Source organism: Halichoerus grypus, chromosome 13, assembly GCF_964656455.1.
Source record: "Halichoerus grypus chromosome 13, mHalGry1.hap1.1, whole genome shotgun sequence".
Taxonomy (NCBI): Eukaryota; Metazoa; Chordata; class Mammalia; order Carnivora; family Phocidae; genus Halichoerus; species Halichoerus grypus.
Genome location: NC_135724.1, coordinates 66,586,237 through 66,608,586, shown reverse-complemented (window position 1 = coordinate 66,608,586; position 22,350 = coordinate 66,586,237). Strand labels below are relative to the sequence as shown.

Here is a 22,350-nt window from a genome sequence, read left to right as displayed (position 1 = left end):
AGTAGGATATGCCATGTGCATGACAAAAGTTCAGGGATGCTTGCCAGAGGGTAATTCATGTTGAGGGGATGGGGTCTATTGAAGTGAATCCCTAGGTGAGGAGGTTGCCAAAGTCCATCAGTCCTCCCCCAGATGTGTGGGTCTGGCCCACCTCTCAGCTCCCCATGTGAGGAAGGAACTGAATGAAGACACTCAGAAAGACACATGGATCTTCACCAGAACATCAGTTCCCTTGGGATGATGCATCTTCTCTGTATGGGATAGTTGTCTATGACCATACATCTATTCCATGTATGTGTCCCCTCTCTGCTTCTGGTCAAGGACAAAGGTACCTATGAGAAGGGAAATGTGGAAACAGAAATAAGGAACAGATTCTCAGATGGGATATAGAGGAATGTGGTCCAGGGAAGGGCTGTGCATCCTGCACTTGACAAACGGGGAGAGAGGTCCCTCGAGGAATTCCAGGTGCAGGTAGGATTCCCCACCCCCATACTCTGGGAAGGACAGTTGTAATAAAGTGTGGGAGGGAACCGGTCAATTACTCTTTGAGGCAGGATATCGGAGTTTTGGGGATGCCTTGGAGTGGGGAGAAGGTGAACCAAAGAAGAGTAGGAGGAGTGAAGAGCATCTAAGGCAGAGAGAAAGGACCCCCTCTGTCTAATTCACTGTAGGTTCCCAGCATATAGCCCCTGCCCCTCCAGAGGGGAGTTGTCTGAGGAACCTGCAGAATGTGGTGGAAGGACTGACTGAGGGCATGAGGAAGCTGGACAGGCACAGAGAACCTGCAAGATTGATCCAGTCACTGGGGCACCTGGGTGGCTCAGTCAGTTAAGTGTCTGACTCTTGATTTCGGCTCAGGCCCTGATTTCCGGGTTGTGAGACAGGCCCCATGTTGGGCTCCACACTCAGCAGGGATTCAGCTAAAGGATTCTCTCTCTCCCTCTCCCTTTTCCCCTGCCCCCTTCTCTCTCAAATAAATAATTTTTTTTTTTAAGCAGCAGATTGAACCAGTCACTGCTCAAGACACTGTCAGCTCAGGGGCGCCTGGGTGGCTCAGTCGTTAAGCATCCGCCTTTGGCTCAGGTCATGATCGCAGGGTCCTGGGATTGAGCCCTGCATCGGGCTCCCTGCTTCACGGGAAGCCTGCTTCTCCCTCTCCCACTCCCCCTGCTTGTGTTCCCTCTCTCGCTGTCTCTCTCTCTCAGAGATGCCCTTGTGAGCTGAGCAAACTGTCATCTGTCACCCACCTTGTCTTCCATTTTGTGGGAGTTCCACCCCCATACTCCTCTCAAGACACCCCATAGCACTTCCTTCCATCAGTTGTTCCCAACTGTGCTCCCTGATATTTGCTCACATGGGCAGGGACCTTAATTGTGCTGACTTGGATGTTCCTGCTGCCCCAGACTCCTTGCTGTTGGTGTTTATTGACTCTGCCCTCTGCCAGAATATAAAGTCAAGGAGAGTTTTTTCCTATTTTGATCACCTGTGCATCTCCTAGTATTGCATAATGTCTAGCAGAAAATAAGCATGGATCTGTGTCTATTGAATGAATGAATCCAAGAAAAGGAAACAGCTGTGTGGAGAGGAAAAAGCATTTCTATCAGAGAGAACAGCAAGGACCAGTGAGGATGGTGTGTTCTAGGTAAGAAAGGCAGCTGGTTGGGGCTGGAGGGGTTCGGAAGGCAGCTATGCTCACCACTATACCACCAACGCGGGGCTGGAGGGGTTCGGGATGATGTGAGCAGGGATGAAGACAGGTGGGGTAGAACATAGAAAGGATATCGTTGGGCAGAACTCGGTGTGATGTTGAGTGGGGAGGATGTGGTAAAACACACACCACACACAATTTGCCACTTTAACTGTTCTTCAGTGCTCGGTTCAGGGACACGAAGCAGCCGCCACCACCATCCGTCTCCAGAACTTTTTCATCTTCCCAAACTGACACTCTGTCCCCATCAAAGAATTCCCATCCCCTGGAAACCTCTATTCTCCTCTGTCCTTATGAATGTGCCTATTCTAGATCCCTCCTGTTAGTGGACTCCTACAGTAGTCGTCCTTCCGTCTCTGGCTTCTGTCACTCAGCCTAATGTCCCCTAGGTTCCCCCATCCCTTAGCTTGGGTCAGAACTGTCCTCCTTTTTTATTGGGATGAAATACACCTAACACAAAATTTCCTTCCTTGCTTTCTAAGGCTCAGCAGTATCCCACTGCGTGTGAACACCACATTTTGTTCATGCACTCATGGAGGGGGTGTTGCTGTGTTTAAAGGCTCTCTTGGGTGGCCACGTGGGCCAGGGAGGGCAGCTGGGACAAGCTGAGCACTGGGTTATGCTGCTCAGTATTAGGGCTGGTGCTGCCGCCACCCCCGCCTTTGTTTTTATGCCCTATTGATGCCGAAAAGATGGGAAGAGGCTTACCAAGATGAGAAAGCAAACTTCCCCCGACTTTTTTTTCCTTTTTGTCATTTTCTCGTAAAGGCTCACAGTTGCCGCTGCCGGTGGCCCTGTTAAAATCAGCATTCCTCGGGAGTTTGCCCACTTCAGCAACATCTGCTAAATGCCTAACTGTGTGCCAGACGCTTCTCCGGGCTCTAAGGTGCCTGGGTCAGGTGGGGGAAAGAGCGACTGTAAACCTGGTTAAGGTATCAAGGAGAGCCAGGAATCCTCACACCACGGAACAGGCCGATGGTACTGTATCCGTGCGTAAGTTTATCATGAGTGTCGCTGAGATCCAGCGTGGGCCGCGCACCGCCTACAAAGAATGAGAGAACGAACAGCAGTCTTGCTCGTAAATCTCCTAGAGACCACTGGTGCTCGGAGAGGGCTTTTCCTTACTTTCGCCGGACTCTTGTACCCGGGCCAACCTGTAGTTGAAATTCTGCCCGTGATCTGGCAAATTGAGTTGCCTCCCAGCCTATTTACCAACAAACATCATTAAATGTAATCTGTGATATGAACATGGTGGATGTTACATTAATAAGACAGAAATGAAGCCCAAAAGACTTCAGAATTTCATCACTGATGTGAGAAGCTTCTTCGACCGTGGTTTACAAATAGTTATTCCTCAACGTTTTGTGCTGTTTACAATATAAAGGCTGCAGGTTTGACACAAAGTTAAGTTGAACTACATTGTTAACTTTCTCTATTACTTTCTTGAGTCTAGACCGGGGGTTGGGTCAGATGGCAAATGTCTTCGGCTCTGCCAGACACATATAATCTCTGTTGCATATTCTTTGTTTTGTTTTGTCTACAAACCTTTTCAACCTTCAAACTCTGAAGTATAGAATTTTCAGATTCCCACAATATAAATATTCCTCTGAAGGCCGATTTCAAGCTACCGACCTGGAGTGTCTGAGTGCAGGGTTGAGAATGCTATTTCCAGCATATGGATCCAATAGATGTAAATAACCTCAAGAGCATAGGTCATGGTAGGAGAACTGGGAAGTAATGTGTTTTGAGACCTTGTTGTCAACAGTACTGATATCATTGTAAACTTGTATAATTTAACTTTTGATAATATCTGTTTGACAGCAAGCCCACAGAATTCCTGAAAATTTAACGTTGGGTTCTCATGAGCCGGCTCCAGCTCGGCACTAGTCTTACCTCTAAGTAGAGATGGCGGTGGGTAAGTTAGGCTTCTGGGTTGGTGGTCGATGTTCAGTTTCGTCACCTGGGTTCCACTTAGGCACACCCCAAGGGGACCCCCAGTGAGTCAACAGCCTGTATCATCCCGTCCCTGTGAGTGTGGGCTGGACCGGTCATGTGCTTCTAACCAATAACTGAATTTGTTGAAAAGGGCAGGATGTCCCTCCCTTGATGATGTCATGTCAAATGGGAAGGATGATGGATGTCATGCCCATCATGCTCATGTTCCCGGGATGACTGGAGACAGACTCTCCTGCTGGCCAGGCAAGAGCAAACAGCCAAGTGAACAGCCCCTGAGAGGGCCACATGGCAGGGGACTGTGGGCAGCCTCCAGGACCTGAGGGTGGTCTCCAGCCAGCAGCCAGGAAGAAGCTGGGGCCCTCAGTCATGCAATCATGAGAATATGCATCTGCCAGGGACCTGAATGAGCTTGAATGACTGGCACCTCGAGATGAGAAGAAAGCTCAGTCTGTACCTGGATTATAGCCCCGTGAGACCCTGAGCCAGACCCAGCTACAGCCGAGCCCCTGCTCTTGCCCCCCAGAAGTGGAGGTAAGTGCATTTTTTAAAGATCTTATTTCTTTATTTGACAGAGTAGGAGAGCACAGGGAGTGGGAACAGCAGAGGAAGAGGGAGAAGCAGGCCCCACGCTGAGCGCAGAGCCCGATGTGGGGCTCGATCCCAGGACCCTGGGATCATGACCTGAGCTGAAGGCAGATGCTTAATGACTGAGCCACCCAGGCGGCCTGGTAAGTGCATTTGTTAAGTTCCCAAATTTGTGGTCCTTTGCTACACTGCAGCACAAAGTGAACACAGTGTTATTCACGAGATTTATGCACCTTTCTGGGTGTGTTACATTTCTCAATTTTAAAAGGTTGGGGGAGGAAATGTACACAATACACAATAAAAATAGAAGGAAAGAACTGTACCCATGTGTTGGCCAGAATGGTCTTGGACAGTGTGACTCTGAGGAAACTCACAGTGGGTTTCCTTTTTTTTTTTTTTTATGCTTGATGGAGAATTTGTTTTTTTGTGAGTTTTTTATGTTATATTAGTCACCATACAGTACTTCATTAGTTTTTGATGTAGTGTTCCATGATTCATTGTTTGATTATAACACCCACTGCTCATTGCAATACATGCCCTCCTTAATACCCATCACCGAGCTAGCCCATCCCCACAACCCCCCCTCCCGTCTGAAACCCTCAGTTTGTTTCCCGGAGTCCATAGACTCTCATGGTTTGTCACCCCCTCTGATCCCCCCCTTCATTTTTCCCTTCCTTCGCCTAAGGTCCTCCATGCTATTTCTTATGTTCCACATATAAGTGAAACCATATGATAATTGTCATTCTCTACTTGACTTATTTCATTTAGCATAATGCCCTCCACTTCCATCCATGTCGATGCAAATGGTGGCTATTCATCCTTTCTGATGGCTATTATTCCATTGTATATATGGACTACATCTTCTTGATTATTCTTCTGCTGAAGGGCATCTCGGCTCCTTCCATAGTGTGGCTATTGCGGACATTGCTGCTATGAACATTGGGGTGCATGTGCCCCTTCTTTTCACTACATCTGTATCCTTGGGGTAAATACCCAGTATTGCAGTTGCTGGGTCACAGGGTAGCTCTATTTTCAACTTTTAGAGGAACCTCCACACTGTTTTCCAAAGTGGCTGTACCAACTTGCATTCCCACCAACAGTGTAAGAGGGTTCCCCTTTCTCCACAACCTCTCCAACATTTGTTGTTTCTTTCCCTGTCCATTTTTGCCATTCTAATTGGTGTAAGGTGGTATCTCAGTGTGGTTTTGATTTGGATTTCCCTGATGGCTAATGATGTTGAACATTTTTTCATGTGTCTGTTAGCCATTTGTATGTCTTCTTTTGAGAAGTGTCTTTTCATGTCTTCTGCCCATTTTCTGACTTGATTATTTGTTTTTTGGGTGTTGAGTTTGAGAAGTTCTTTATAGATATTGGATACCAGCCTTTTATCTGTAATGTCCTTTGCAAATATCCTCTCCCATTCCGTGGGTTGCCTCTTAGTTTTGTTCACTATTCCCTTTGCTGTGCAGAAGCTTTTTATCTTGATGAAGTCCCAAAAGTTCATTTTCACTTTTGTTTCCCTTGCCTTTGGAGACGTGTCATGAAGGAAGTTGCTGTGGCCGATGTCGAAGAGGTTACTGCCTATGTTCTCCTGTAGGATTTTGATGGATTCCTGTCTCACAGTGAGGTCTTTCATCCATTTAGAGTTTATCTTTGTGTATGGTGTTAGAGAATGGTTGAGTTTCATTCCTTTGTATATAGCTGTCCAATTTTCCCAGCAACATTGATTAAAGAGACTTTTTTCCATTGGATATTTTTTCCTGATTTGTCAAAGATTAGTTGACCATAGAGTTGAGGGTCCATTTCTGGTCTCTATTCTATTCCACTGATCTATGTGTCTGCTTTTGTGCCAGTACCATGCTGTCTTGGTGATCACAGCTTTACAATATAGCTTGAAATCAGGCAACGTGATGCCCCCAGTTTTGTTTTTCTTTTTTCATCATTTCCTTGGCGATTCGGGGTCTTTTCTGGTTGCGTACAAATTTTAGGATTGTTTTTTCCAGCTCATTGAAAAATGCCATTGGTATTTTGATCCAGATGGGGTTGAAAGTATGGTTTGCTCTGGGCAGCATAGACATTTTAACATTTATTCTTCCAGTCCGTGAGCATGGAATGTTTTTTCCATCTTTTTGTGTCTTCCTCCATTTCTTTCCTAAGTGTTCTGTAGTTTCCAGAGCATAGGTCCTTTACCTCTTTGGTTAGGTTTATTCCAAGGTATCTTAAGGTTTTTGGTGCTATTGTAAATGGAGTTGATTCCCTAATTTTTCTTTCTACAGTTACATTTTTAGTGTATAGAAAGGCAACTGATATCTGTGCATTGATTTTTATCCTGCCACATTACTGAATTGCTGTATGAGTTCTAGTAATTTGGGGAGTGGAGTCTTTTGGGTTTTCCACATAGAGTATCGTGTCATCTGCGAAGAGAGAGAGTTTGACTTCTTTGCTAATTTGGATGCTTTTTATTTCTTCTTGTTGTCTGATTGCTGAGGCTAGGACTTCTAGTACTATGTTGAACAATAGTGGCGAGAGTGGGCATCCTTGTCATGTTCCTGATCTTAAGGGAAAAACTCTCAGCTTTTCCCCATTGAGAATGATATTCACTGTGGACTTTTCATAGATGGTTTTATGAATTTGAGGACTATTCCCTCTCTCCCTACACTCTGAAGAGTTTTAATCAGGAAAGAATGCTGTATTTTGCCCAATGCTTTTTCTGCATCCATTGAGAGGATCATATAGTTCTTGTCTCTTCTTTTATTAATGTGTTCTATCATGTTGATTGATTTGTGAATGTTGAACCACCCTTGCCTCCTAGGAATAAATCCCACCTGGTCGTGATGGATAATACTTTTAATGTGCTGTTGGATTCTATTGGCTGGGATCTTATTGAGTATTTTGGAATCCATATTCATTGGGGATATTGGTCTGTAATCCTCCTTCTTTTTTTTTTTTTTTCTTGACATAAGTCTTTATTTTCTTTTGTCTTATTCTTTTTTTTTTTTAGTGTTCAGAATTTTTTTTTTTTTAATGTAATCCTCCTTCTTGATGGGGTCTTTGCCTGGCTTGGGGATCAAGGTGATGCTGGCCTCGTAGAATGAGTTTGGAAGTTTTCCTTCTGTTGCTATTTTTTGAAACAACTTCAGAAGAATAGGTATTATTTCTGCTTTAAATGTTTGGTAGAATTCCCCTGGTAATCCATCTGGCCCTGGACTCTTGTTTTTTGGGAGGTTTTTGATCACTGCTTCAATCTCGTTACTGGTTATTGGCCTATTCAGGTTATGAATTTCTTCCTTCCAATTTCTATCACTCTTGATAGTTTATAGGTTTTCAGGAAGGCATCCATGTCTTCCAGGTTGCTTAATTTATTGGCATATAGTTGTTGATAATAATTTCTAATAAGTGTTTCTGTTTCCTTGGTGTTAGTCATGATCTCTCCCCTTTCATTCATAATTTTATGAATTTGGGTCCTTTCTCTCTTTTTTTGACTATGTCTGGTTAGTGGTTTATCGATGTTATTACTTCTTTCAAAGAACCAGCTTCTGGTTTCATTGATGTGCTCTACTGTTTTTCTGGTTTCTATTTCAATGATCTCTGCTCTAATCTTTACTATTTCCCTTCTCCTGCTTAGTTTAGATTTTATTTGCTGTTCTTTCTCCAGTTCCTTTAGGTGTAAGGTTAACTTGTGCATTCATGATTTTTCTACTTTTTCAAGTGAGGCTTGGATGGCGTTGTATTTCCCCTTAGGACCACCTTTGTAGTATCCCATAGGTTTTGGACCGATGTGTTTTCTTTCTCATTGGTTTCCATGAATTGTTTAAGTTGTTCTTTAATTTCCTGGTTGACCCAAACATTCTTTTTTTTTTTTTTTTTAAAGATTATTTATTTATTTATTTATTTGAGAGAGAGAGAATGAGAGAGAGCGAATACATGAGAAGGGGGAGGGTCAGAGGGAGAAGCAGACTCCCTGCCGAGCAGGGAGCCCGATGTGGGACTCGATCCAGGGACTCCAGGATCATGACCTGAGCCAAAGGCAGTCGCTTAACCAACTGAGCCACCCAGGCGCCCTGACCCAAACATTCTTAAGCAGGATGGTCTTTAGCTTCCACGTGTTTGAATTCCATCCAATTTTTTTCTTGTGAGTTTCAGTTTCAAAGCATTGTGGTCTGACAATATGCAGGGAATAATCTCAATCTCTTGGTATCAGTTGAGACCTGATTTGGGACCCTGTATGTGGTCTATTCTGGAGAAAGTTCATGTGCATTCTAGAAGAATGAGTATTCTGTTGTTTTAGGATGGAATGTTCTGTATATATTTCTGAAGTCCATCTGGTCCAGTGTGTCATTCAGATCTCTTGTTCCTTTGTTGATCTTCTGCTTAGATGATCTGTCTATTGCTGAGAGTGGAGTGTTGAGGTCTCCTCCTACTAAAGTATTATTATTAATAGGATTTTTTATTTTGGTGAACAGTTGACTTATGCATTTGGCTGCTCCCATGTTGGGGGCCTAGATATTTACAATTGTTAGATTTTCTTGTTGGATAGACCCTTTAAGAATGATATAGTGTCCCTCTGAATTTCTTACTGTAGACTTTAGCTTAAAGTCTAATTTGTCTGATATGGGATTGGCTACCCCAGCTTTCTTCTGAGGTCTGTTGGCATGAAAAATGGTTCTCTGTCCCATCACTTTCAGTCTGGATGTATCTTTCGGTTCAAAATAAGTCTCTTATAGACAGCATATGGATGGGTCCTGTCTTTTTATCCAATCTGCAACCCTGTGCTGTTTCATGGGAGCATTTATGCTGTTCCTGTTGAGAGTGACTATTGAAAGATATGATTTTAGTGCCATCATGTTACCTGTGAAGTCCATGTTTCTATCGATTATCTCTGTAAATTTCTGGTCTATATTACTCTTGGTGTCTTTCTTCTTTATAGAACCCCCCTTAATATATCTCGCAGGGCCGGCTTGGTGGTCACCTATTCTTTCAGTTTCTGTGAATGGTGGAAATTCCTTGTCTCTCCATCCATTCTGAATGACAGCCTTGCTGGATAAAATATCCTTGGCTGCATGTTCTTCTCATTTAGTACCCTGAGTATGTTTTTTTTTTTTAATTTTATTATGTTATGTTAGTCACCATACAATACATCATTGGTTTTTGCTGTGGTGATCCACGATCCATTGTTTTCATATAACACCCAATGCTCCATGCAGTACGTGCCCTCCTTAATACCCATCACTGGGCTAACCAATCCTCCCTCCCCCCCCCCAAAACCCTGTTTGTTTCTCAGAGTCCATAGTCTCTCATGGTTCATCTCTCCCTCCAATTCCCCCCCATTTTTCCCTTCCTTTTCCTAATGTCCTGCATGCTATTCCTTATGTTCCACAAATAAGTGAAACCATATGATAATTGACTTTCTCCGCTTGACTTATTTCACTTAGCATAATCTCCTCCAGTCCCATCCATGTGGATGTAAAAGTTGGGTATTCATCTTTTCTGATGGCTGAGTAATATTCCATTGTATATATGGACCACATCTTCTTTATCCATTCATCTGTTGAAGGGCATCTCGGCTCTTTCCACAGTTTGGCTATTGCGGACATTGCTGCTATGAACATTGGGGTGCATATGGCCATTCTTTTCACTACATTTGTGTCTTTGGGGTAAATACCCAGTAGTGCAATTGCTGGGTCATAGAGTAGCTCTATTTTTAAATTTTTGAGGCACCTCCACACTGTTTTCCAAAGTGGCTGTACCAACTTGCATTCCCACCAACAGTGTAAGAGGGTTCCCCTTTCTCCACAACCTCTCCAATATTTGTTGTTTCTTTCCCTGTCCATTTTTGCCATTCTAACTGGTGTAAGGTTGTATCTCAGTGTGGTTTTGATTTGGATTTCCCTGATGGCTAATGATGTTGAACATTTTTTCATGTGTCTGTTAGCCATTTGTATGTCTTCTTCAGAGAAGTGTCTTTTCATATCTTCGGCCCACTTTTTGACTTGATTATTTGTTTTTTGGGTGTTGAGTTTGAGAAGTTCTTTATAGATTTTGGATACCAGCCCTTTATCTGTAGTGTCATTTGCAAATATCTTCTCCCATTCTGTGGGTTGCCTCTTTGATTTGTTGACTGTTTCCTTTGCTGTGCAGAAGCTTTTTATCTTGATGAAGTACCAAAAGTTCATTTTTGCTTTTGTTTCACTAGCTTTTGGAGATGTATCTTGAAAGAAGTTGCTATGGGCGATGTCAAAGAGGTTACTGCCTATGTTCTCCTCTAGGATTTTGATGGATTCCTGTCTCACATTGAGGTCTTTCGTCCACTTTGAGTTTATCTTTCTGAATGGTGTTAGAGAATGGTTGAGTTTCATTCTTCTGCATGTGGCTGTCCAATTTTCCCAGCACCATTTATTGAAGAGACTGTCTTTTTTCCGTTGCATGTTTTTTCCTGCTTTGTCAAAGATTATTTGACCATAGAGTTGAGGGTCCATATCTGGGTTCTCTATTCTGTTTCATTGGTCTATATGTCTGTTTTTGTGCCAATACCATGCTGTCTTGGTGATCACTGCTTTGTAATATAGCTTGAAATCAGGCAACGTGATGTCCCCAGCTTTGTTTTTCTTTCTCAACATCTCCTTGGCGATTCGGGGTCTTTTCTGATTCCATACAAATTTTAGGATTGTTTGTTCCAGCACTTTGAAAAATGTCATTGGAATTTTGATCGGGATGGCATTGAAGGTATAGATTGCTCTGGGTAGCATAGACATTTTAACAATGTTTATTCTTCCGATCCATGAGCATGGAATATTTTTCCATCTTTTTGTGTCTTCTTCAATTTCTTTCATGAGTGTTTTGTAGTTCCTAGAGTATAGATCCTTTACCTCTTTGGTTAGGTTTATTCCGAGGTATCTTATGGTTTTTGGTGCTATTGTAAATGGAATCGTTTCTCTAATTTCTCTTTCTACAGTTGCGTTGTTAGTGTATAAGAAAGCAACTGATTTCTGTGCATTGATTTTGTATCCTGCCACATTACTGAATTGCTGGATGAGTTCTAGGAATTTGGGGGTGGAGTCTTTTGGGTTTTCCACATAAAGTATCATGTCGTCTGCGAAAAGAGAGAGTTTGACTTCTTCTTTGCCAATTTGAATACCTTTTATTTCTTTTTGTTGTCTGACTGCTGTTGCTAGGACTTCTAGTATTATGTTGAACAATAGTGGCGAGAGTGGGCATCCTTGACGTGCTCCTGATCTTAAGGGAAAGGCTCTCAGCATTTCCCCATTGAGGATGATATTCGCTGTGGGTTTTTCGTAGATGGATTTTATGAACTTGAGGAATGTTCCCTCTAGCCCTATACTCTGGAGAGTTTTAATCAAGAAAATGTTGTATTTTGTCAAATGCTTTTTCTGCATCAATTGAGAGGACCATATGGTTCTTCTCCCTCCTCTTATTAATGTGTTCTATCACACTGATTGATTTGCAAATGTTGAACCACCCTTGCATCCCGGGGATAAATCCCACTTGGTCGTGGTGGATGATCCTTTTAATGTATTGTTGGATCCTATTAGCTAGGATTTTGTTGAGGATTTTGGAATCCATATTCATCAGGGATATCGGTCTGAAATTCTCCTTTTTGATGGGGTCTTTGCCTGGTGTCGGGATTAAGGTAATGCTGGCCTCATAGAATGAGTTTGGAAGTTTTCCTTCTGTTTCTATTTTTTGAAACAGCTTCAGTAGAATAGGTATTATTTCTTCTTTGAATGTTTGGTAGAATTCCCAGGGAATCCATCAGGCGCTGGACTCTTGTTTTTTGGGAGGTTTTTGATCACTGCTTCAATCTCGTTACTGGTTATTGGCCTATTCAGGTTGTCAATTTCTTCCTGTTTCAGTCTTGGCAGCTTATAGGGTTCCAGGAAGGCCTCCATTTCATCCAGATTGCTCAGTTTATTGGCATATAGTTGTTGATAATAATTTCTAATAATTGTTTCTATTTCCTTGGTGTTAGTCGTGATCTTTCCCCTTTCATTCATAATTTTATTAATTTGGGTCCTTTCTCTTTTCTTTTGGATAAGTCTGGCCAGTGGTTTATCGATGTTATTAATTCTTTCAAAGAACCAACTTCTAGTTTCGTTGATCTGATCTACTGTGTTTCTGGTTTCTAATTCATTGATTTCTGCTCTAATTTTAATTATTTCTCTTCTCATGCGTGACTTAGGCGTCGTTTGTTGCTTTTTATCTAGTTCTTTAAGGTGTAGAGTTAGTTGGTGAATTCGGGATTTTTCTATTTTATTGAGTGAGGCTTGGATGGCTATGTATTTCCCCCTTAGGACCGCCTTTGCAGTATCCCATAGGTTTTGGACTGATGTGTTTTCGTTCTCATTGATTTCCATGAATTGTTTAAGTTCTTCTTTGATTTCTTGGTTGAGCCAAACATTCTTGAGCAGAGTGGTCTTTCGCTTCCAAGTGTTTGAATTTCTGCCAATTTTTTTCTTGTGATTGAGTTCCAGTTTTAGAGCATTGTCGTCTGAGAATATGCGGGGAATAATCTCAATCTTTTGGTATCGGTTGAGACCTGATTTGTGACCCAGTATATGGTCTATTCTGGAGAAAGTTCCATGTGCGCTCGAGAAGAATGAGTATTCTGTTGTTTAGGATGGAATGTTCTGTAAATATCTATGAGGTCCATCTGGTCCAATGTATCATTCAAAGCTCTTGTTTCCTTGTTGATTTTCTGCTTAGATGATCTGTCCATTGCTGAGAGTGGAGTATTGAAGTCTCCTACAATGAACGTATTGTTATCAATATGACTCTTTATTTTGGTTAACAGTTGGCTTATGTAGATGGCTGCTCCCATGTTGGGGGCAAAGATATTTACAATTGTTAGATCTTCATGTTGGATAGACCCTTTAAGAATGATACAATTTCCTTCTGTGTCTCTTATTACAGACTTTAGTTTAAAATCTAATTTGTCTGATATAAGAATTGCTACCCCAGCTTTCTTTTGAGGTCCACTGGCATGGAAGATGGATCTCCATCCCTTCACTTTCAGTCTAGATCTATCTTTAGGTTCAAAATGAGTCTCTTGTAGACAGCATATGGATGGATCCTGTCTTTTTATCCAATCTGCAACCCTGTGCCGTTTTATGGGAGCGTTTAGGCCATTCACATTGAGAGTGATTATTGAAAGATATGAATTAATTGTCATCATGTTGCCTGTGAAGACGTTGTTTTTATAGATTGTCCCTGTAAATTTCTGTTGTATATCACTCTTGGGGTCTTTCTCCTTTTATAGAACCCCCCTTAATATTTCTTGCAGGGCCGGCTTAGTGGTCACATATTCTTTCAGTTTCTGCTGGTCGTGGAAGCTCTGCCTCTCTCCATCCACTCCAAATGACAGCCTTGCTAGATAAAGTATTCTTGGCTGCATGTTCTTCTCATTTAGTACCCTGAATATGTCTTGCCAGGCCTTTCTAGCTTGCCAGGTCTCTGTGGATAGGTCTGACGTTATTCTGATGTTCCTCCCTCTGTATGTAAGGAATCTCTTCCCCCTAACTGCCCTTAAGATGGTTTCCTTGGTTCTAAGATTTGCAAATTTTACTATTACATGCCGGGGTGTTGGCCTGTTTTCCTTGATCTTAGGAGGGGTCCTCTCTGCCTCTAGGACTCGAATGTTTGTTTCATTCCCCAGATTAGGGAAGTTCTCAGCTACGATTTGCTCAAATACATCTTCTAGCCCTCTCTCTCTCTCCACTCCCTTCGGGATTCCAATTATTCTGACATTGGAATGCTTCATGGTGTCACTTATTTCTCTGATTCTATTTTCATGGATTCTGAGTTGTTTTTCCCTGGCCTCTTCTTTTCCCTTTTTATCTATTGTCTTCCAGGTTGCTTATTCTCTCTTCCGCCTCAGTTACCCTAGCTGTTAGATTATCTAGATTGGATTGGATCTCATTGATAGCATTTTTAAGTTCTGCCAATTCACCTTTTATTTCTGCCCTTAGAGACTCTATGTTGCCATTAATTGATTTCTCCATTCTAGCCATTGTCTTCACAATTGCTAGCCTGAATTCCATCTCCGACATCTTGTTTATATCTGCATCCATTTGTAAATCTGCGGCATAAGTCATAATCTCTGAGTCTTTTCCATTTTGGGGGCTCCTCCTCCTAGTCATTCTGTTGATGGGTGTTTGAGGGAATGTATAGAGTCCAAATTATTGACCAGAACCCAAGCAAGATGCACCTGTTTTCTTGGGAACTTAGGGTTACTGGGCTCTTGTTTTCCCAGCCTGTCTTCTGCAGGAGGGGCCTGCCGTGCTGTTACTCAGGCAACCCTGTTCGGGCGGAATTGCCCTGTGCCCCTATGGTGGGGGATTGGCTCAGTGGGAATCAGTTTTTGGGGCTTTTGTTCTCTGGCGGCTTTCCCTGGCGGCTTTCCGCGTCTCTTCCGTGAGTCAGACAGAAGAGACCGTTTCCAACCCTCTGCCTCAGAGCAGAGAGACCGCAGTCTGTTCTTCAGTGAGCTCTCCAGGCCACACTGTCTCTGTTTTTGTCCATGCTGCTATAAACTGCAGCATCCTGGGTTGTGCGCCCCTCCACAGCGCCCCCAGTCCTGCCTCCAGGTTGGGGCACGTCTCTACCCTTTGTGCTTCTAAAACCGCCAGCTGCTCCCAGTTCGCGTGCCTGACCCTGCCGCTCAGGGTTTCCACTCCAGGGGCTGCCCTAGAGTCCTTTCACTGCCATTACTGGTTTGCGAGTCTGTGCCCGTCTGCCGTGTGCGAGGCTGTCGCTCACCGGTGGTGTAGGATCCCCACAGCCATGCACCCTCCCGCTGCCATTTATCCTCCTATATCTGCCCGCGGAATCAGGCCTCCCCGCTTCATACCTCGAAACCAACCGCCTGCAATATTCTGCTTGTAGAGATCCAGATCTTCTTACATCTCAGGCTGGTTCGTGGGTGCTCAGAGTGGTCTGGTAGATATCCAGCTCAATTCCGGGGACCAGTTGACATAGGGTCCCCTACTCCTCCACCATCTCCCCCTCCCACCCTGAGTATGTCTTGCCAGCCCTTTCTGGCCTGCCAGGTCTCTGTGGACAGTTTTGATGTTATTCAGATGTTCCTCCCTCTGTACGTAAGAAATCTCTTCCCCCCGGGTGCTTTCAGGATTGTTTCCTTGGATCTACATTTTGCGAGGTGTACTATTACGTGTTGTGGCGTTGATCTGCTCACATTGATTTTGGGAGGGGTCTTCTCTGCCTCTTGGATGTGAATGTGTGTTTCCTTCCCCAGATTAGGGATGTTCTCAGCTACGATCTGGTCAAATATATCTTCTAGACCTCTTTCTCTCTCCACTCAGTCAGGGATACCAATAATTCTGAGATAGGAACGTTTCATGGCATCATTAATCTCTCTCAGTCTGATCTCTTGGGCTTTAGGCTGTTTTTCCCAGGCCTCCTCGGTTTCCTTTTCTATCATCTAATCTTCTAGCTCACTAATTCTTTCTTCTGCCTCATTTACCCTGGTAGTCAGAGTATCCAGTTTAGACTGCATTTCATTCATAGCATCCCCCCCCCCAGAACTGGATTTATTGAGTGAATGGCTATTTTAACTCCCTTCCTCCCCATTCCACGCCTCCCCCACGTCCCCACCCCTGCCCCCCCCATTTGTTGTCTTTGGACGTCATCGTGGTACGTGCAGAGACGGATTCGGTTTGCACCTTTTTGGGGGTGCGTGTCAGTCACCCCCTTTCTGTCCTGAGCTTTCTTTGTATGCTTCAGAGAGACCTCCCCTTGAAATGATAGAAGAAAAATGGTTCATTGGTGGTTGTTGTCAGAGTACTCGCCTGGTCTCGGTTGTACGGTCCCTGCCCGCCGAAATTTGTCTAAGTCCTCCTGGAAGCCCGGGCACCGCAGGTGTGCTGCTGTGGGAAGCTCATGCCCCACGGCCGGCTGGGGCGCCAGGGCTTGCCAGTGTCTGCGGGGAATTTTCCACTCATGTCCGCTTCTGCTGGGGTGCATCCCGTGGCGAGTCTGCCCCCTTTCCGGCGGCAGCGGCCCAGATGCGTTTTCCAAGTCTCCCCTGGGCTGCTCCATTCATAGCATTTTTAAGTTTGGCCTGATTAGATCTCATTTCTGCCCTTAGAGATTCTATAGTGTCGCTATTATTTTTCTCAAGCCTTGATATCGACTTCATAATTGTTACTCTGAAGTCTATCTCTGACATCTTGCTTATATCCATATCCATTAAGTGTGTGGCAGAGGCCATAGTCTCTGATTCTTTTCTTTGTTGGGGGTTCCTCCTCTTAGTGATTCTGTTGGGGGTGGTTGAGGGAATGTACAAAGTCCAAAGTCCTTCATACCTCAAGACCGCTGGAGACTTTCTGCTTGTAGGTATGCAGATATATATTCTTACATCTCAGGCTGATTTCTTGGGTGTTCAGAATGGTTTGGTAGATGTCCAGCTAAATTCAGGGGACCGGTTGAAATAGGGTCCCCTACTCCTCCACCATCTTCCCTCTTTCTCTAACAAAATGGGCATTTAACAAGTGGTTTTCAAATCCAAGAGAACAGATGATTAAGTATCATGGAATTTCACAATCAGAAGGGACCCTGGCATGCTTTACTCTAATACTTATCTCTTGCACTCTTTCAAAATTACCCAGTCTCTGGATTACTCCCTCCTGAGACACAGGCAGCTCATAGTGTTAACTTTCTCCTTCCAGCAAGCTAAAACTGGCCTCCCAGTACCCTCCCCACACTGGTCTGAAAAACACTCCAGGAAAACAAAACTGGGTTTTGTTTTTCCATGCAAGAACCCCTTGGTCCCTCCAGAAGTGTATTTCTATGGTGTCGTTGTCCAAGCTTGATGTTCCAGAGACAGGGTTTCAAATGCTTGCTCACCATCTTTCATCTTCCTGGGAATAAAATAGCTTTTAAAAGCTCCTTTCCTAGAGAGAAGTACCTAGAGAGCACCCCACTGACTCTTTGAGGACTGTGAAATCTCTATTTTTTCTCAGCTTTAGATATCTTGGGGTGAGCCCTCTTTGGGGCCATACACATGGGATTCCGGTGGAGGGGCACAGAAGCTATTGGAATCAAGGACAGCAGCATGAAACCCCATATCCCTCCTTCCCAGAGGAGTGGGCCCTACACTGCCAAGGTCCATGCTCTTATGTCTGAAAGGTCCAGAAGAGGCCGGTAGTGTCCCTGGGGTAGGGCAGGTGCTGGGATGTGACCAGAGAAGGCTCCAGCAGCCTGGGAAGTCGCAGTAATGATCCGAGGGAGCCACGAAGTGGCTGGCAATGGTTTGGAGGCAGGAAGGTAGTATTGTAGGAAATGGCCTCAATGAGTCATCGGGCCAGAAAAGGGACATTGATGACTATGATGGGGAACGGGCTAAGGGCACTGGGAGGTGTCTGGCCTCAGCTCCAGGGGGCTGAGAATTTGTGAGCAAAGGTAGGAGGGTGTCAATCGGGGCCAATCCCGGGGTGGAGGGGCTGCCAAGAGGTGTTCTCGGCCAGGGTCCTGCACCTCGGTGTCCCTGCGCCACCCACCCACCGGAGTAGCCCGGCAGCCCGGGGCTCCTCCAGCAGTGCCTGTGGCTCCCATCGGGGACTTATGCACGGCAGAGACCCCAGGATCATGGGCAGCTGTGGCCTACCACCCCCTACATTAATTCTAAGAGAACTGGCACATGGTGACGGAGTCCGGGATGCACCAGTAACTTCAGGGGGCCATGGCAGCAGCCCTGTTTGAACCCTGGGAGGGGGGGTGGTCAATCATGGTGGTTGACATGCAGACAGGCTCCCAAGAGGGGCTCTTGGCCAGGGCCCCCCCCTCGGTGTCCCCACACTGCTCAACCGCCAGAGTAGCCCCGCAGCTCAGTGCTCAGCCCCCAGTGTGGGCGGCAGCCAGGGGGCTCCACTGGGACCTACAAGCAGAATAGGGCAGGCCCCAGGATCACGCCCCAGCAATGCCTATCGCCACCTACGATTCTCAGAGCACCAGCACAGTGATTACCTCCGGCAGCGACAGTGACGTCAGAGGGTCACAGCGGCGGTGGGGGCGGCAGGCAGGCGGTGGGCAGGCAGGTGGTGATAGGACAAATAAAATCTTTAAAAAAATTATTAAAAAAATAAAATAATAAAAGGCAGAGATCAGTGAGATGCCTGGCTGGCTCCGTCAGTGGAGTGGTCAACTCAATCTTGGGGTTGTGAGTTTGAGCCCCATGTTGAGTGTAGAGATTACTTAAAAATAAAATCTTTTTTAAAATGCAGAGATTATCATACTGCATTAAAAAAAGAAAAAGATACAACTATATGCTCTTTATAAAAGATATCCTCTAGTTATAAAGGCACAGAGAAATAGAAAGGAAAAAGATGAAAGAAAGATATCTTGTGAAGCACAATCACCACAAGAAAGCTGGAGTGGCTACTGATATCAGACAAAGTAGACCTAAAGATAAGGAATATTACCAGATATTTTTTTAAAAAAGATTTTATTTATTTGACAGAGAGAGACACAGCGAGAGAGGGAACACAAGCAGGGGGAGTGGGAGAGGGAGAAGCAGGCTCCCCGTGGAGCAGGGAGCCCGATGTGGGGCTCAATCCCAGGACCCTGGGATCATGACCTGAGCCGAAGGCAGACGCTTAATGACTGAGCCACCCAGGCGCCCCGGAATATTACCAGATATTAAGAAGGACATTCAATGATGATAAGAAAGTGAGTTCTTCCTGAAGACATAATCCTAAATGTTTATATACCTAATAATATAGTTTCAAAATACATTAAATAAAAATTGACATAAAAGAAGAAATAGACAAGTCTGCAAACATTTCAAGGAGATTTGAACAAGTCTCTTAGTAACTGATAAAACAGGTGGGCCAAAAATATAAGAATTCAGAGAATTAAACAGTATTGTTAATCAACTTGACCTAATTGACATGTATAGAGCACCATCCCCAACAACGGCAGGATACACATTCCTTTCAAATTAATATGGAACATACATCAAGACAGACTAATGCTTGGGATGCTTGGGTGGCTCAGTCAGTTAAGCAGCTGCCTTCGGCTCAGGTCATGATCCCAGGGTCCTGGGATCGAGTCCTGCATGGGGCTCCTTGCTCAGCGGGGAGCCTGCTTCTCCCTCTGCCTGCCACTCCCCGCCCTGCTTGTGCGCTTTCTCTCTCTCTCTCTCTCTCTGACAAATAAATAAAATCTTAAAAAGAAAAAGAGAGACTAATGCTTTCCTGTTAGACAAATTTAATAATCTCAAAATAATTGAAATCATACAGAGTCTGTTCTTAGATCACCATGGAATTAAAATAGGTATCAAAAGCAAAAAATATAACTAAACTATCCCCAAATACTTAGAAATTAAATAACACAAATTACCACCTAGCAAAGAAGAAATCACAAGGGAAATAAAATTTTAAAATAAATTATAAAAATACATTTCAAAATTCATGAGATGCTACTAAAATAGTACTTAGAGGAAACTCATATATTAGAAAAGAAAAAAATGGTTAAGAAACATAATTTAAGGATTGCCTGGGTGGCTCAGTTGGTTAAGCGTCTGACTTTTGATTTTGGCTCAGGTCATGATTTCAGGGTCATGAGATCTGGGCTCTGCGCTCAGCATGGAGTCTGCTTGTCCCTCTCCCTCCCCCTCTGCCCATCCCCCTACATGCACACATGCACTTGCTCTCTCTCAAATAAATAAATAAATAAAATCTTCAAACAAAACATAATTTTAGCTAGTAACTAAAAATAACAACAACAACAAAGAACCGAAAGAAAGAAAGAAAAAAAACCTAAGAGCAGAACAATGAAATAGAAAACAGATGAATAATGAAAACCAACAAAGCCAAAGTGGAATATTTGAAAAGATGATTAGAACTGGTAAACCCCTGTAAAACTGATAAAGAAAGAGAGAAAACAATATAAAGAAAGAGTGAAAGAGGAGAGATACCTATACTCTTGGCATTAAAAGGATAAGGGAGTGGTATTAACAAATTTAGCAACAAATTGCCAAAAATTTGACAACTTAGATAAAATTGACAATTCCTTGAAAAATGGAATTTGCCAAATCTGACAAAGAAAAAAAAATATGAATAGCCCTATAACTAAAAACAAAAACAAAAACCCTCTAAAACTGTAATTTAAAACTTCCTTAGAAATAAATTTCAGACTCAAGTGGTGAATTCCACTAAATGTTTAAGGAAGAAATTATACCAGTTTTTCAGAAAATGTTTTCTAAAATAAAAGGGGAGGGAACACTTCCTAGGTCATTTTCAGAGGTTTAAATAATCCTCATGCCAAAACCTGACCAGGACATTACAAGGAAAGAAAATTACAGAACAACAATACAAGAACACAGAAGTGAAAGTCTTAAAATAGCAAATCCAATCCAGCAATACTTTAGAAAGGATAATATGTCACAATCAAGTGGAGTTTATTCAAGGAATGAAAAGTTGGCTTAATATTTCAAAATCAATCAATGTAATTAGCCCAATTAAATAGTAAAGGAGAAAAAAGTATCCTCAATAGATACAGAAAATGCATTTGACAAAATAATACAGTTTATATGGACAGAAATGGACAAGCTCACTCTAAAATTTTAACTTTCAGGAAAGCAAAGGACCAAGAAAAGTTGGGGTCATTTGGAAGAAGTATAAAGTTGAAAAAGTTATGTGAAAAAAGTTGGTGTCATGAGGGTTTGCTCCTAGTAAGGCAAATTAGATTGGTAGCAGAAGACTGCAAACTTCCCCAAACGGACCTGGTTTCTAATGCTATGTGTAAAAATTGAAATTTCACCATCGCCTGGACATCTTTGAGCCTCACAGGGCCTCCAACGCCTAACTGTGGATTACCCTGCTCTTGCCAATATGCCCACTGCCCAACAGGAAAGGCTCCCAATCCAGGTAGTTTCCCTATCACCTGGCTCAGTGTTCCATCCTCACCCTCCTAGCCCATGAATTATTCACACAAGCCAATCACATTCTCTGGTGGAAAACAGGGAATACCTCACTCTCTTACTACTACAAACCTTCTTCCCAGTGCTCCTACTGGTTCGCTCTGCTCCTGAGTGCAACCACATGGGGTGTTTGTGTGGTGTGGTGTGCACTGTCCTTCCATGCGCTGGGATCATATGTGACTAAAAAACTTCTGTCAGTCATCAGGCCAGTGTCAGGTGTCATGCATTTAGCTATCTTGTATTATGTAGGGTGGAGGATCCCACCCTCACCAATGGGATAAATAGGAGGTGATCTGAACAGTGTTTGCTACAAAAATTATGAATCGGAGAAGTCACAGAATTCAAAGAAACACCTCTGCCTTCTATTTTCCAGAAAAAAATATCCCTTCTCTAATTTTTGCAAAATAATTCAACAATTACAAAACAGGTAGGTTCTCTGTATGGTACAATTTATGACTATTATGTTGCCCTAATTTACTTTTTTTTTTAGAAATCTGTTTCCAGTGTAGAATGTTGACGTATATATTGGTTATCTATACCCTCAAGTTCAGGAAATTTATTCTGTAAAGGGCTAGAGAGTATTTTGGGCTTCACAGGCTTGTTATGGACTGTGTTGTGTTCTCTCCAAATAACATATGTAGAAGCCTGCTATGGTCTTCATCATATGTGTATGATATCAGATTTGTGTCCCTACCGAAATTCATGTTGAAATCCTGACCTCAAAAGTAATGGTACTAGGAAGTGGGGGGGGGGGGGGCTTTGAGAGGTGATTAGGTCATGAAGGTAAAGCCCTCATGAATAGGATTAGTACCCTTATAAAAGAGACCCCAGAGAGATGCCTCACCTTTCCTACCATGTGAGGGCCCAACAAAAAGATGGCCATCTATGAACTTGGAAGTAGGCTCTCACCAAACACTGAATCTGCTAACACTTTAATCTTAGACTTTTCAGCCTCCAGAACTGAGAAATAAATTTCTTTGTTTATGAGCCACCCAGCCTACAGAGTATCTGTTGCAGCAACCTGAACAAATTAAAACAAATCCCTGAACCTCAATGTGACTAAAGACAGGGCCTTTAAAGAGGTGATTATAGTCAAATGAGGTCATAAAGATGGGACCATAATCTGAAATGACTGGTGTCTTTATAA

General features: G+C 43.4%; 2 long non-coding RNA genes across 2 annotated transcripts in view; both read right to left on the bottom strand.

Moving 5' to 3' along the window:
- The window catches only part of LOC118521678 (uncharacterized), a 217,213-nt gene that overhangs the window by 158,297 nt on the left and 36,566 nt on the right, over nt 1-22,350 (bottom strand). The window lies entirely within an intron of this gene.
- LOC144379901 (uncharacterized) overlaps nt 2,421-22,350 on the bottom strand; it is a 42,307-nt gene continuing 22,377 nt past the window's right edge. Inside the window, exon 5 of the long non-coding RNA XR_013443417.1 lies at nt 2,421-2,750. This is a non-coding gene — a long non-coding RNA (uncharacterized LOC144379901). The remainder of the gene's footprint in view (nt 2,751-22,350) is intronic.